Source organism: Bidens hawaiensis, unplaced genomic scaffold (genome assembly GCF_021521415.1).
Source record: "Bidens hawaiensis isolate Kalapana, Puna unplaced genomic scaffold, B.hawaiensis_p1.1 tig00022678_1, whole genome shotgun sequence".
Taxonomy (NCBI): Eukaryota; Viridiplantae; Streptophyta; class Magnoliopsida; order Asterales; family Asteraceae; genus Bidens; species Bidens hawaiensis.
The window spans coordinates 314809-327713 of record NW_027493541.1 but is presented as its reverse complement, the minus strand read 5'-3'; the positions used below and the strand labels follow the sequence as shown (position 1 = coordinate 327713).

At 37.6% G+C, this 12905-nt stretch overlaps 1 pseudogene; it reads right to left on the bottom strand.

Annotated features, from left to right (window-relative positions):
• Positions 1–7493: 7493 nt before the first annotated feature.
• On the bottom strand, positions 7494–8037 carry LOC143566049 (protein GL2-INTERACTING REPRESSOR 1 pseudogene; annotated as a pseudogene).
• Between the last annotated feature and the right edge of the window lie 4868 nt (positions 8038–12905).

Genomic DNA, 12905 nt, shown 5'->3' with positions numbered 1-12905 from the left:
AAAATTGATAAAAGTCAAGCATTGATATGCATGGGAGTGGCATGTCGAAGTTCGCAATGTTTTCTTAAATTTTAATAGTTGAGGGGAAAATAGTTAGTTTGCCAAATCCCGAACTTGTTGATTATTTCAAAAAATGCCCTTAAAAATAAATTTGAAACCCGAATCATGTTTAAAATTTTAACTTTCATACTTTTGACATATTAAAGTCAACACTTTAAAGACGTAACAAATTTGACGATAAATCTATTTTGCATTCTGAAACTTTTAAAAATACTCAAAATTTTCATTTTTTACCCAAACAAATTTTGACTAAAATGTAGTTAACTTGTACCAAACAATCTATTTAACAACTTTTGACCCATAAATCAAATTTAAGTTCCACAAAAAAAACTCGAAACAATTTTCATTTGAGAAACATGATTTGTTGTTGATTTTTGGAATTTACCAAGTATTTTGAATATATAGTAAAATAATATGTTAATATTTATATTTATAAAAATATATAGATATTATATAAATATAGTGTAAAAGAAAAGTGAATAATTATTGATTTATTACATATATTAGGGTATATTAGTTTGGGGGGGGGGGGGGTTGTTTGGGGAGGGGGGGAAATTATAAGAATTAATCAAAACATGACAAATATCTACATTTATTTTACTTTATTAGAATAAGTAGATATCTAATAAACTAGAACGTATTAAAACAATTTTAGAGTGTCGAATAGTATTAAAACGTATTAAAATTATTTTAGAGAAAACTTAAACGTTGTCGACGGCGGTAATGGTGACGAAGAGTGTTGATGGCGCCGGCAAGCGAAGATGAAGGAGGTGTGCTGGTGTCGGTGAAGGGTGGTGGAGACAGATTGAGGGAGAGTGACGAACAAATGAGTGTAATTGTGATTTTGGATTTTGAAAATCTATCGGTTGAAAGTGTCACATACGTAATATATGATAAATGATTATTGTATTCTATCCTTTATATATATATATATGTATACACACACTCATATTTTTCTCCAAGATAACGGTGTATTTGCTTTTAGTTAATTCTTTCCATCCTGATGGGAGTTTTACTGACTTTACATGTACACGTGTAAGGCCCCGAACCCGGTAGCCCTACTTTCGCGTCGGATTTACTCATAAACACAGTTCTTACAAATCAGAGTTCATTAAAACTTTCGCGAAATATAAAAACTTTCTTAAAACATTTCATATCAAAACACGTCTTGTCTTAAAACATCATTTTGCCTTTCAAAATAAACTAAACATTAAACTTAAACATCTTGAGTCTTGCGATGCCAGCCTCTTATTCAGTGCCACGTGTCTCCTCAAGCAAGATGCCTCCTCCTACTCACCTGCGTGCATACTAAAAGTCAGCTACGCTGAGTGAGTTCTAGTTAATCAAGCAACTTATCATACAACCACTACATGCATCATATACGTATCCGAAGACACGTAGTCCACTATCTAACCTGCTTACCTTACCACTTAGCCTCTTATTTACACCTACCACCTTACCACTTTGCCACTTTAATAACGTATAACGTTATGCCACTTTGCCACTTTAATAACGTTTAACGTTATGCCACTTTGCCACTTTAATGACGTAGTCACGTATAGGCTTACCCTACCACGTACTATCGTCATGCCACTATCACTCTTACTACACCCTTGCCACTTCTAACACGCTCTACCTCTACTTATCTACAACATGCTTCATATCATTTACATAATAAGCAAGTCACATCATAGCATACATACACACTAATAACCACTTGGCAATCACTGCCCTTGGCGATGCGTGCAATATCCGAAGATCGTTCACGCACCAACAAGTATTATATAATAGCTACCTCGTATAACATCTATAGCATACACTTACCACTTAAGGTAAGTGTATTCACACTTCACATCGAGTATGCACACAGCCCCGAAAACATAACAAGGAAATGGGGCTAGAAACTCACCTGAACTCTGCCTCTTCCTCCGATAGTTGTAAATCCCTTTTTTAACTGAGCTCGGCTGACTGTATAAGTTACACGTATCAATACTCGCCTGATCTAATCTGGCGGCCTAGTATTAGCTTACTTTTACTTATCGTTTATAATTTATTTTCTAATCGAACTCGACTTTAAGCGAAGTTAAACCTTAGGCGAACTTAGCTTTAGGCGAAGTTAAACCTTAGGCGAACTTAGCTTTAGGCGAAGTTAACCCTTAGGCGAACTTAGCTTTTAGGCGAAGTTGTCATCAGGCGAACTTAGCTTTTAGGCGAAGTTGTCATCAGGCGAACTTAGCTTTTAGGCGAAGTTGTCATCAGGCGAACTTAGCTTGCAGGCGAAGTTCATCAGGCGAACTTAGCTTGCAGACGAAGTTGTCGGCTGCAGCTACTGTTCGTCCTTAATCATCTTCGTTTCTTAACCAAATAACTCGATTTAGGTATCCACGTAATCGTCTGACCAGCGCCTACAAACCCCAACCATCAAATCGGCCTAACATCGATGTTTAAGGGGTGCGATTTAGGCATATAGGTTACGGGTTCTTTTAGGTTAACAATTAACCTATCAAATGCTAATCAATTCCAGTAATATTTGTTGTTTTAGGTTCGTTTATAACAACTAACACAGATCTATGATTTCCCAAATCAAACCGAACCTATACGAACGATTTCTAACTATAAACGTACCTTGAACGAGTCGAACTACGAACCCGGTTAAGCCTTGATGTTGTTTTGGTCCGTCACGACGTTCCAGCACCAACAAGCTCGGCTTTTCGCCTTCGGATCTTGGTTCGGGTTATAAGATGGTGTTGTGTGTGTTTTGGTGGTGTATGGAATATGTGAGAATGAGGATTAAATGGTGATTAATGGTATTTATATTTAGGGATCATGGGCTTAAGCCCATGGACTCTCCTTCCTTCTTTCATAACCCAAGTCCATAACCCATATCCATTACCCAACACTAGCCCGACCCATACCAACTCCTACTCTATTTATTTATTTCCCGATAACCCGAGTAAACTTTCCCTCTATTATTAAGTACTACAATTAATATTATTTTGGAAATTTCGGGATGTTACAAGTCTTCCCTCCTTAAAGAGGTTTCGTCCCCGAAACCTAACTTATTCCCTATAAAAGGAAAACTTCTTATATTTACACACTTTATTGAATCGCCTTTGCTTTCTGGGTTATCCCTCTTACTCCTGACTTGTAGTTATCGAGCGGTGATCATGTGTTTTAGCTATTACGGTAGCTTGTCCATGAAGCCCTCGATGTACCAAGTCTCGTATCGCCTTCCCGAGGAACCTTGTTTTATATAATAACGCTAACTCCTAAGGCGACGCTTTACCATCACACAACTATTTATCATAACCAACATGCATTCAAGAAAAATTCATAGGTCGTTCATACAAAATCACAAGAAGTCACAAGTACTTCATAACATAAAAGGAAATCATTCAAGCTTGCTAAACAAACATAGGTTCAACTGTAACATAAAACACTCTTCAACTACTAAACATAAAACAACTGTGACATGCCACTTATTCTCCGGCAACCTCCTCAGCAGCTAATAGACCATCCTTTCACGCGTCTCCTCTTCCTTCCCCCACTGCCACGGCTTCTCCACACTCCCTAGCTATGTGACCTGACTTACCACACTTGTAACACTTCTGGTCCTCGGTGCATTCACGGGAGATGTGCCCCTTCCTCCCACATCGGTAGCACTGATTTGGACCAGCCTTGCATTCCCCCAAGTGCATCTTCCCGCACACCTTACATGCTTCCCTTCCTGCCATCTTCTGTGTTTTTCTCCCTGCACGCTCCACGACATCCCTAGCTCTTTTAGTTCCTTTCCCTTCTTCCTCATCTTCCACTTCCACATCATCCGCCGCCAGATCAACATAGACCATCTCCGCCAACTCGACCGCAGACTCAAAGGTAACAGGTTTGTTGGCCCTGACTAACATGCGGACCTTCTGGGGAAGTCCTCTAACGTAGCACTTGATCTGTTTCGCCTCGGTGTTCACCATGTCAGGAACCAGCCTAGACATGCGGTTGAATTCAGTGGTGTACTCACGATGTGTCATCTTGTCCGCCTTCAGATTCAGAAATTTCATCACGGCCCTCTCAACCTCAGCATCAGCACAGAACCTTTTCATCACTAACTCCTTAAGTTCATCCCATCTCATGGCCTTAATCTCCTCTCGGGTCTTCCTTTGTTCCACAGTTTCCCACCAGTACATGGCCTCATCTTCAAATGACTGAGTGGCATAACCCACTGCTTGGTCGGGACGGCATTCGCTAATTCGGATTTTCTTGTCCATTGTGGTTATCCACTGGAGAGTAGCGGTTGCGTCTCCCAACCCAGTCAGCTTTGGCGGGTCGCATCCTTTGAAGGACTTATAGTTGCACCCATCTTGGCCTCTTTTCCTGTCACTGACCTCCACAGACTTATCCTCACTCGAAGCCTCTCTTTCTCCTTCCCCATCCTTCCTACCATCACCACCCGCCCCTTCAGCAGTTCGTTCACGGCTTCCAGCAGATTTTTCGGGATTCAGGTTCTTCACAGCAGCAACTACAGCTTGAACAGTGGCTGCTTGAACTGCAGGGCTAAGTTGAACCTCTTTGTTGTTGTTCTGGTCTCTTCCAGCTGCGCTTCCTTCATCTTCGGTGTTGGAAGCTTCTTCTACCGAGGGTTGCTGGACAGGACGAGGCCTGCCACGACGTCCAGTGCGACCTCCAGTTCCAACAATTTCTCCAGCTCCAGTCATTAGTATTCTAAAAGGGAAAACACAAACGTCATCACTCTAGGAATTATTTAGCACATGATTTGTAAAGTAAGTAGTTAATGACGTTGATCAAGTGTAATTAACTATTTGCGTTACTCCTCAGGTTCTACATACTTCCCTTCATGATTTCACTTGTGCTTGTTTATACTCTTAAACAGTTAATCAGTTAAGATCAATTAATCCTATCCCTAACCTGCACTCATTCTTCATTTAGCAATTAAGCCAACATTAACATACATCATTTACCATACACTTTACCTTTACTGAGCTTGCTTGAGTGACACATGGCTATCTTGAACTGGCATCTTCTTTCTTTCTCATTTTAAATCTCATTCTCTGTTCGAGTCTAAGCATGTAGGATGCTTAAATCTCTCGAACTTATGCTCTGATACCAACTTGTAAGGCCCCGAACCCGGTAGCCCTACTTTCGCGTCGGATTTACTCATAAACACAGTTCTTACAAATCAGAGTTCATTAAAACTTTCGCGGAATATAAAAACTTTCTTAAAACATTTCATATCAAAACACGTCTTGTCTTAAAACATCATTTTGCCTTTCAAAATAAACGAAACATTAAACTTAAACATCTTGAGTCTTCCGATGCCAGCCTCTTATTCAGTGCCACGTGTCTCCTCAAGCAAGATGCCTCCTCCTACTCACCTGCGTGCATACTAAAAGTCAGCTACGCTGAGTGAGTTCTAGTTAATCAAGCAACTTATCATACAACCACTACATGCATCATATACGTATCCGAAGACACGTAGTCCACTATCTAACCTGCTTACCTTACCACTTAGCCTCTTATTTACACCTACCACCTTACCACTTTGCCACTTTAATAACGTATAACGTTATGCCACTTTGCCACTTTAATAACGTTTAACGTTATGCCACTTTGCCACTTTAATGACGTAGTCACGTATAGGCTTACCCTACCACGTACTATCGTCATGCCACTATCACTCTTACTACACCCTTGCCACTTCTAACACGCTCTACCTCTACTTATCTACAACATGCTTCATATCATTTACATAATAAGCAAGTCACATCATAGCATACATACACACTAATAACCACTTGGCAATCACTGCCCTTGGCGATGCGTGCAATATCCGAAGATCGTTCACGCACCAACAAGTATTATATAATAGCTACCTCGTATAACATCTATAGCATACACTTACCACTTAAGGTAAGTGTATTCACACTTCACATCGAGTATGCACACAGCCCCGAAAACATAACAAGGAAATGGGGCTAGAAACTCACCTGAACTCTGCCTCTTCCTCCGATAGTTGTAAATCCCTTTTTTAACTGAGCTCGGCTGACTGTATAAGTTACACGTATCAATACTCGCCTGATCTAATCTGGCGGCCTAGTATTAGCTTACTTTTACTTATCGTTTATAATTTATTTTCTAATCGAACTCGACTTTAGGCGAAGTTAAACCTTAGGCGAACTTAGCTTTAGGCGAAGTTAAACCTTAGGCGAACTTAGCTTTAGGCGAAGTTAACCCTTAGGCGAACTTAGCTTTTAGGCGAAGTTGTCATCAGGCGAACTTAGCTTTTAGGCGAAGTTGTCATCAGGCGAACTTAGCTTGCTGGCGAAGTTCATCAGGCGAACTTAGCTTGCAGGCGAAGTTGTCGGCTGCAGCTACTGTTCGTCCTTAATCATCTTCGTTTCTTAACCAAATAACTCGATTTAGGTATCCACGTAATCGTCTGACCAGCGCCTACAAACCCCAACCATCAAATCGGCCTAACATCGATGTTTAAGGGGTGCGATTTAGGCATATAGGTTACGGGTTCTTTTAGGTTAACAATTAACCTATCAAATGCTAATCAATTCCAGTAATATTTGTTGTTTTAGGTTCGTTTATAACAACTAACACAGATCTATGATTTCCCAAATCAAACCGAACCTATACGAACGATTTCTAACTATAAACGTACCTTGAACGAGTCGAACTACGAACCCGGTTAAGCCTTGATGTTGTTTTGGTCCGTCACGACGTTCCAGCACCAACAAGCTCGGCTTTTCGCCTTCGGATCTTGGTTCGGGTTATAAGATGGTGTTGTGTGTGTTTTGGTGGTGTATGTAATATGTGAAAATGAGGATTAAATGGTGATTAATGGTATTTATATTTAGGGATCATGGGCTTAAGCCCATGGACTCTCCTTCCTTCTTTCATAACCCAAGTCCATAACCCATATCCATTACCCAACACTAGCCCGACCCATACCAACTCCTACTCTATTTATTTATTTCCCGATAACCCGAGTAAACTTTCCCTCTATTATTAAGTAATACAATTAATATTATTTTGGAAATTTCGGGATGTTACAACACGTGTCAAACAATAAAGTCATCTGACATGGTGCATCCACGTGGAAAATAGTAAAACTACAATTAGCCATAAAATAGAAATACTTAAAAACTTTAAGTACCCAAAATTACATTAACAAGAGAAATTAGCTATATAACCTCCTGGAGCTCACTACCTGACCAAAGTTAACATAAACAGAAGGGTAAAAAGGGTATTGTCATTTAAACTCCACTCATAACAAACGGTAAAACCAAACAGAGTGTAAATAACATTATCCATCCATAATAAGTTAAGCATTTAAAAAAAAAAAAGAAAAGCCTAATAATACTAAGTGCTAAGTTATAAAAGCTTTCACACCCTCTTCATTTAAAACATATTCAAGTCTTTCTTGTTTTCTTGGTGGAGTTGTCATGGAGGACATCAAGCAAAACAGTGCTCTTGCATTTAGGGCACTTAGGATACTCCTCAGCAAGCATAACATACATCAGGCACCTCGGGCACCCAACCAACATCATGGATGTTGCCTCGGGGCTGCTCGAGTACCGCAGCTCTGCCTCCGACGACACACAGGATGTCGTCGGAGACATGGCGGCTGATCGGCTTGGTAATTCTACCGCCTGCCGGTTAGCGGTTGGCGGCGACAAGTTCAGCTTCAAGTCAAGCTTCCGATCACCATCTCTACCGTTTCTTCGACTCATGTTTTCCAACTCAATCTGTTTCAATAAAAAGTTATAAAACATGGAACTTTATTTCTCAAGAACTTACAACTTTGATTATGTATAATAACATATTTAGTGAAAACCCATGATCATAATAATAATAATAAGTTTAAGTTTACCTGGAACGTGGCAAATCTTGATCAAGAACAGCAGTACCACCGCTTGTGAGATTTGTTTGTTGCTTTAGATGCTCAAAGGCCATTTAGGCATGTATTTATATATAAACAATAATAACACTCAAAGAGAGAGAGAGAGAGAGGGAGATGGGTTTGCTTTAAAGCTTAATTAAATGGTGGAGAGAGGGATTGAGGAGGAAGAGAATTGAAGAAGGTGTGGTAGAAGACGAGAGAGTTGTAAATTGAGGGGCAGGAAAAGCATTAATTGTTGGAAAAAATCCCAACAGAAAAGGGAAATTTGAAGTAAATATTGCAATTAATCAAATTGCTGAACAACCCCTCTTCATTCATTGTGTAGACATTGTTCATTCATTTAGTTTTAGTAGTATTATGTAGAGTACCATGTTATAAACTCAAATGCTAATTCATAGAGGACGTGTGTATGGTATGTAGTAGGTAATATGAATTGATAGCCAATGTACAACCTAAGAAACTTGCCAACTGCTTTAAAGCTTAAACCAAATTTCTAACAAATCCAACCACACCCTTATTAAAGTCTACATTACACATATTTATGTATGATAGCCTTAAGACTTATTCCCACTTTATTATACTAACATTTACACATGGAATGCCCTATTTATGGAATCACACCTAACATATATATAATCGCTTCTTTCTTTTTTCATTTCTCTTTCATCTTTATTTTCCCACTAAGATAATCTATTTGTCAAGTCACAAATTAAGTCCTTAACACGAAAATATGATTTGATGTACATATAGCTGGTTTATTTAGTTCAAGCCGCATATACATATATGTATCAACTAAGTGATGCCTTGTATAAATATCATGTTTTTCTTTCTAAAGCATACATTATTCTAACATTAGGGTATCCGGGACGTCTATTGGCAAAGCCATCAGCTTCATCGGCAAAATCGGACACACTGTTTCAAATGCCTCTAGTAGGGAAATAGGCAAAGACTTTCGGCTTGTGAACCTGATATGGTGGTGGAGAATACGCAAGGTGAAAGACGCTTTAGGGTAAATAGGTAAATGGGTGGTTTGGAACACCACTCGTAGGTATTGTAATTAGACCATATTTAGCCCCTTCCTACTTTGCAATTACACAATAAATCACAAGCTCCTATATATCCATAATAATAAAATCCCAAAATGCAAGAATGCCTTTTGTTTATTAAAACAATGCTATTGCTTTTTACTCGTTTGTGCCATATAGCTTATATGTTAAACTTGTAATACTTTAGGTTTTTAGATATAGAGGGTGGATAATTCATATAACCCAACTTGACATGTCTCAAGTCTAACTCAATCAACTGACACGATATAAACAAGCCATAATCTTTTTTAAATCACAAAAATCGGTTAAACCCTTGAAAAACATGAGGCCTAATTCACCTAGTGGTGCTTCCCATATGCTTAACCCCATGAATGCGGGCAATGCGGCACATGACTGGGATTCGAACCCACGAATTCATTTTAAAACACCTTGATATTGTTGAACTACAAGTCGTATAAAGTTTTATACGTTAGTACGTTGGATTGTTGGGCTAAATTAGTCTAATACTATTAGGGTATGTTTGGTTGGAGGTAATGGAATGAGAGAGAATGGAATGAAAGAAGGAATAGAATGGACAAGGGAATGAAATGGATCATTACCATTCTATTTCCTTGTTTGGTTAACCTATGGGAATGAAATCAATTATTCATTTTTATTGTTTGGTATCCAAAAAAATTGTAGAAATGAAATAGAAACAATAAAAACACTCATATCTCAAAATACTTTTTAACCAAAAAAAAAAAAGAAAAAACTTACAATGGCGACGGTGGTAACTCCGGTGACGAAAATGGTGGTGGCGGTGGTGGTGTCGACGGAGTTGGTGGTGGTGGTGGTTGTTAGGTGGTGGTGGTGTTGAGAAAGTAGGGTGAAGGAGGAATGGAATGAAAAAAAAAGAAGGGTGGGAAGGAATGGTTTTGATGGAATGGGATTCCATGTGTAATGGATGATTCCATTCCATTGAGCAACCAAACACCACATTTTTCATTCCCACGTAATAAATCATTCCATTCCTACTGTTATTCCTGCATACCAAACGCTACCTTAATTGCCATGCGATTTAGTAAGTTTGATTGCATGCTTTCCGTGAATATTCTTTTATTTTGACTTTTCAATATTGTATTATGATACTTTATCATTACGAAAATGTCAGTTACGCAAGTCGGCAACTTTTACGACTGGATAGAAGACTATTATTTATAGACTTTAATAGTACACAACATATTTACATTTAAAGATATCATGCATTACATATGTTAACGTCATAATCTTGTTTATACTTTTGAGGTTTGAGTAGGCATATGTGATGTGTTTTCTTTTTCATGCTTTTCTTTTTGGATTCTTAAAATTTGTATTATTTACATATTCATAGTTATATGCATGGTCGTATAACAGTGAATACATCCAGTTATGTAAAGATTTCTTAAATTTTAAGATCGTTTTTGTACTAGGATAAAAATAACACTTACATTGTAAAACAACCGCTTTTGGGCTCAATCCAAAGGGCTTCGGCCCACACCAGCAAGTCAAATTTAGGTGCACATTAGAACCTAACCAAATCGAAACCGATTTGGAAACCAGTTTGGATGAAACCGGTCTGGCGAATCAAAATAGCAGTTTGTAATTGGTTTGCATACTTCTCCTCGGAAACCGGTCAAAACTGCATCAAACCAGATAAAATCCAGTTTTGAACGGAAACGATCTTTTTCTCCCTCAAAAACCTGTTTCACACCGAACCGGTTTGGGCAATATCGAATTTGACTTTCTTTGATTCAAACTAAACCAAACCTGTTTGTGCTCAAAACCGATTTGGAAACCAATTTGACTTTTTTTGACTTAATTACTTTGCACCCACTTTTGTTGGAGCTAACCAACCAAAACTGGGGACTTGTCGAAGCTAGAAGCTTGACATATGTACATTTACACAGATCTTCCAAGGGTTTCACATCATATGCTTAGGTGCCACTGTATCACTGGCGTGACATACTTACATCATCATCATCATCATACTCAGTATATCCCACCAACAGCAAAGCTATAGTAGGGTCATCATCATCATCGTACTCAGTATATCCCACCAATAGCAAAGCTATGGTAGGGTCTAAGGAGGGTAAGATGTAGACAGCCTTACCTCTACCCCATAGGAATAGAGAGGCTGCTTTTGGTGAGACCCCGGCTCGATAGTAGTTTTGCATCAAGCCTTGGACTAAGGCACATAACACTCAACCATCGGAACACCGGCCAATTGGTGCATGTACCCTTATATTTTGATTATCAACGCCACCACATGATGCCTGATTAACCTTTCGCCACTTTTAACGTTATTTTCACGAGATTAGTAAAATAACGTCAAAATTAGTGCAATTTCACTTTTGCCCATCCGAGGATTCACACACATATATCTTATATGCACGAACCGCAAACAGAACGTTGGCCTGACATAATTACGCAATACTTAAATACTTTGTGTCATGTAGTGATGTGTCTTTGTTTAATTGGTTGGAATGTCACCATTAATAGAAAGTTAGCATAATATGCATAAATTTCCATAAGTTTAAGCCACGTTTTGATCAAATCGTTATTTTCATCATTTTTCTTTTTTTTTCTTTTATTTATTTATTTATGTACTATAGGCTAAATTATAAAATCTTGGGTAAACCAAAGTTTTACTTCTTACCTGTAATTTTTGGCACATTTTCTCTTAAGTTCAGTATGATAAATATCTTATGATTTTGTGTTGAATCTAAACGGTCCCGACTAAAGTTTTTATTATTAGAATTGATATGGAATTGGTGGGGTGCTGGATTTAAAAACTGCACTTGTCCCAAAATATGTAACTTCTTTCATAATGCCGCATTAAGAGTACAACCATATTGCATTATTATGGATTAAAGCTATAGTTGATGTAGACAAGGCTTGATAAATGATCACATAGTCCATGCACTAACCTATCATAAAGGCAATTTAAGAGTATTAAATGTCATGATGAGACATTGAGATCACTATTGCCTATTTGAGTTCCGCCATCACACCTCTAGTTTGGTGGTCAGAGAGTTTTTTGGTAGGGTTTCGTCCTCGGTGGTCTTGAATTCGAATCCTTGTAACGTCAAACTAGTGATGAACGGTTAAAATTACGTCTCAGTGTTTGAACTCAAGTATTGATGATTGGTTGGCTTGTAAGAATATATATATATATATAGGATCAGAATCATGTAAGAACTTTTTTGGAATTGAGAACTATGAAAACCATTTTGGACAAAAAAAAAACTCAAAAATAAAAAAAATCATAAAACAAAAAAAAAACACAAAAATAAAAAAAAGTAAAAAAACCAAAGTTCTTATTTATCATCCCGGTTTCTAAAAAAAAATCTCGGTTTAGCTAAATTATACATATACATATATGTATAATATGTACATATATGTACACACGTGTTTTTTTCCTATACACATATGTATAATTTAAGGTAAATGATAATATACATATGTGTACATTACATAACTAGAGATTAAATGAAAGTATACATATGTGTATAGGTATAATACGAATTAAAAAGAAAAAAAATCGGTTTTTGTTATTATACATATATGTATAATATGTACACACATGTTTTTTCCTATACACATATGTATAATTTAAGGTAAATGATAATGTACATATGTGTATATTACGTAACTAAAGATTAAATGAAAGTATACATATGTGTATAGGTATAATACGAATTAAAAAAAAATTCAGTTTTTTTTTAATGAAACCGGAATGAAGTATAAGAATTTTGGATTTTTTACTTTTTTAAAATTTTTGGTTTTGTTTGTTTTATAATTTTTTTAGAGGGTTTTTTAGTGGTCCAAAATGGTTCTCAATTTGCCAATGGTTCTCT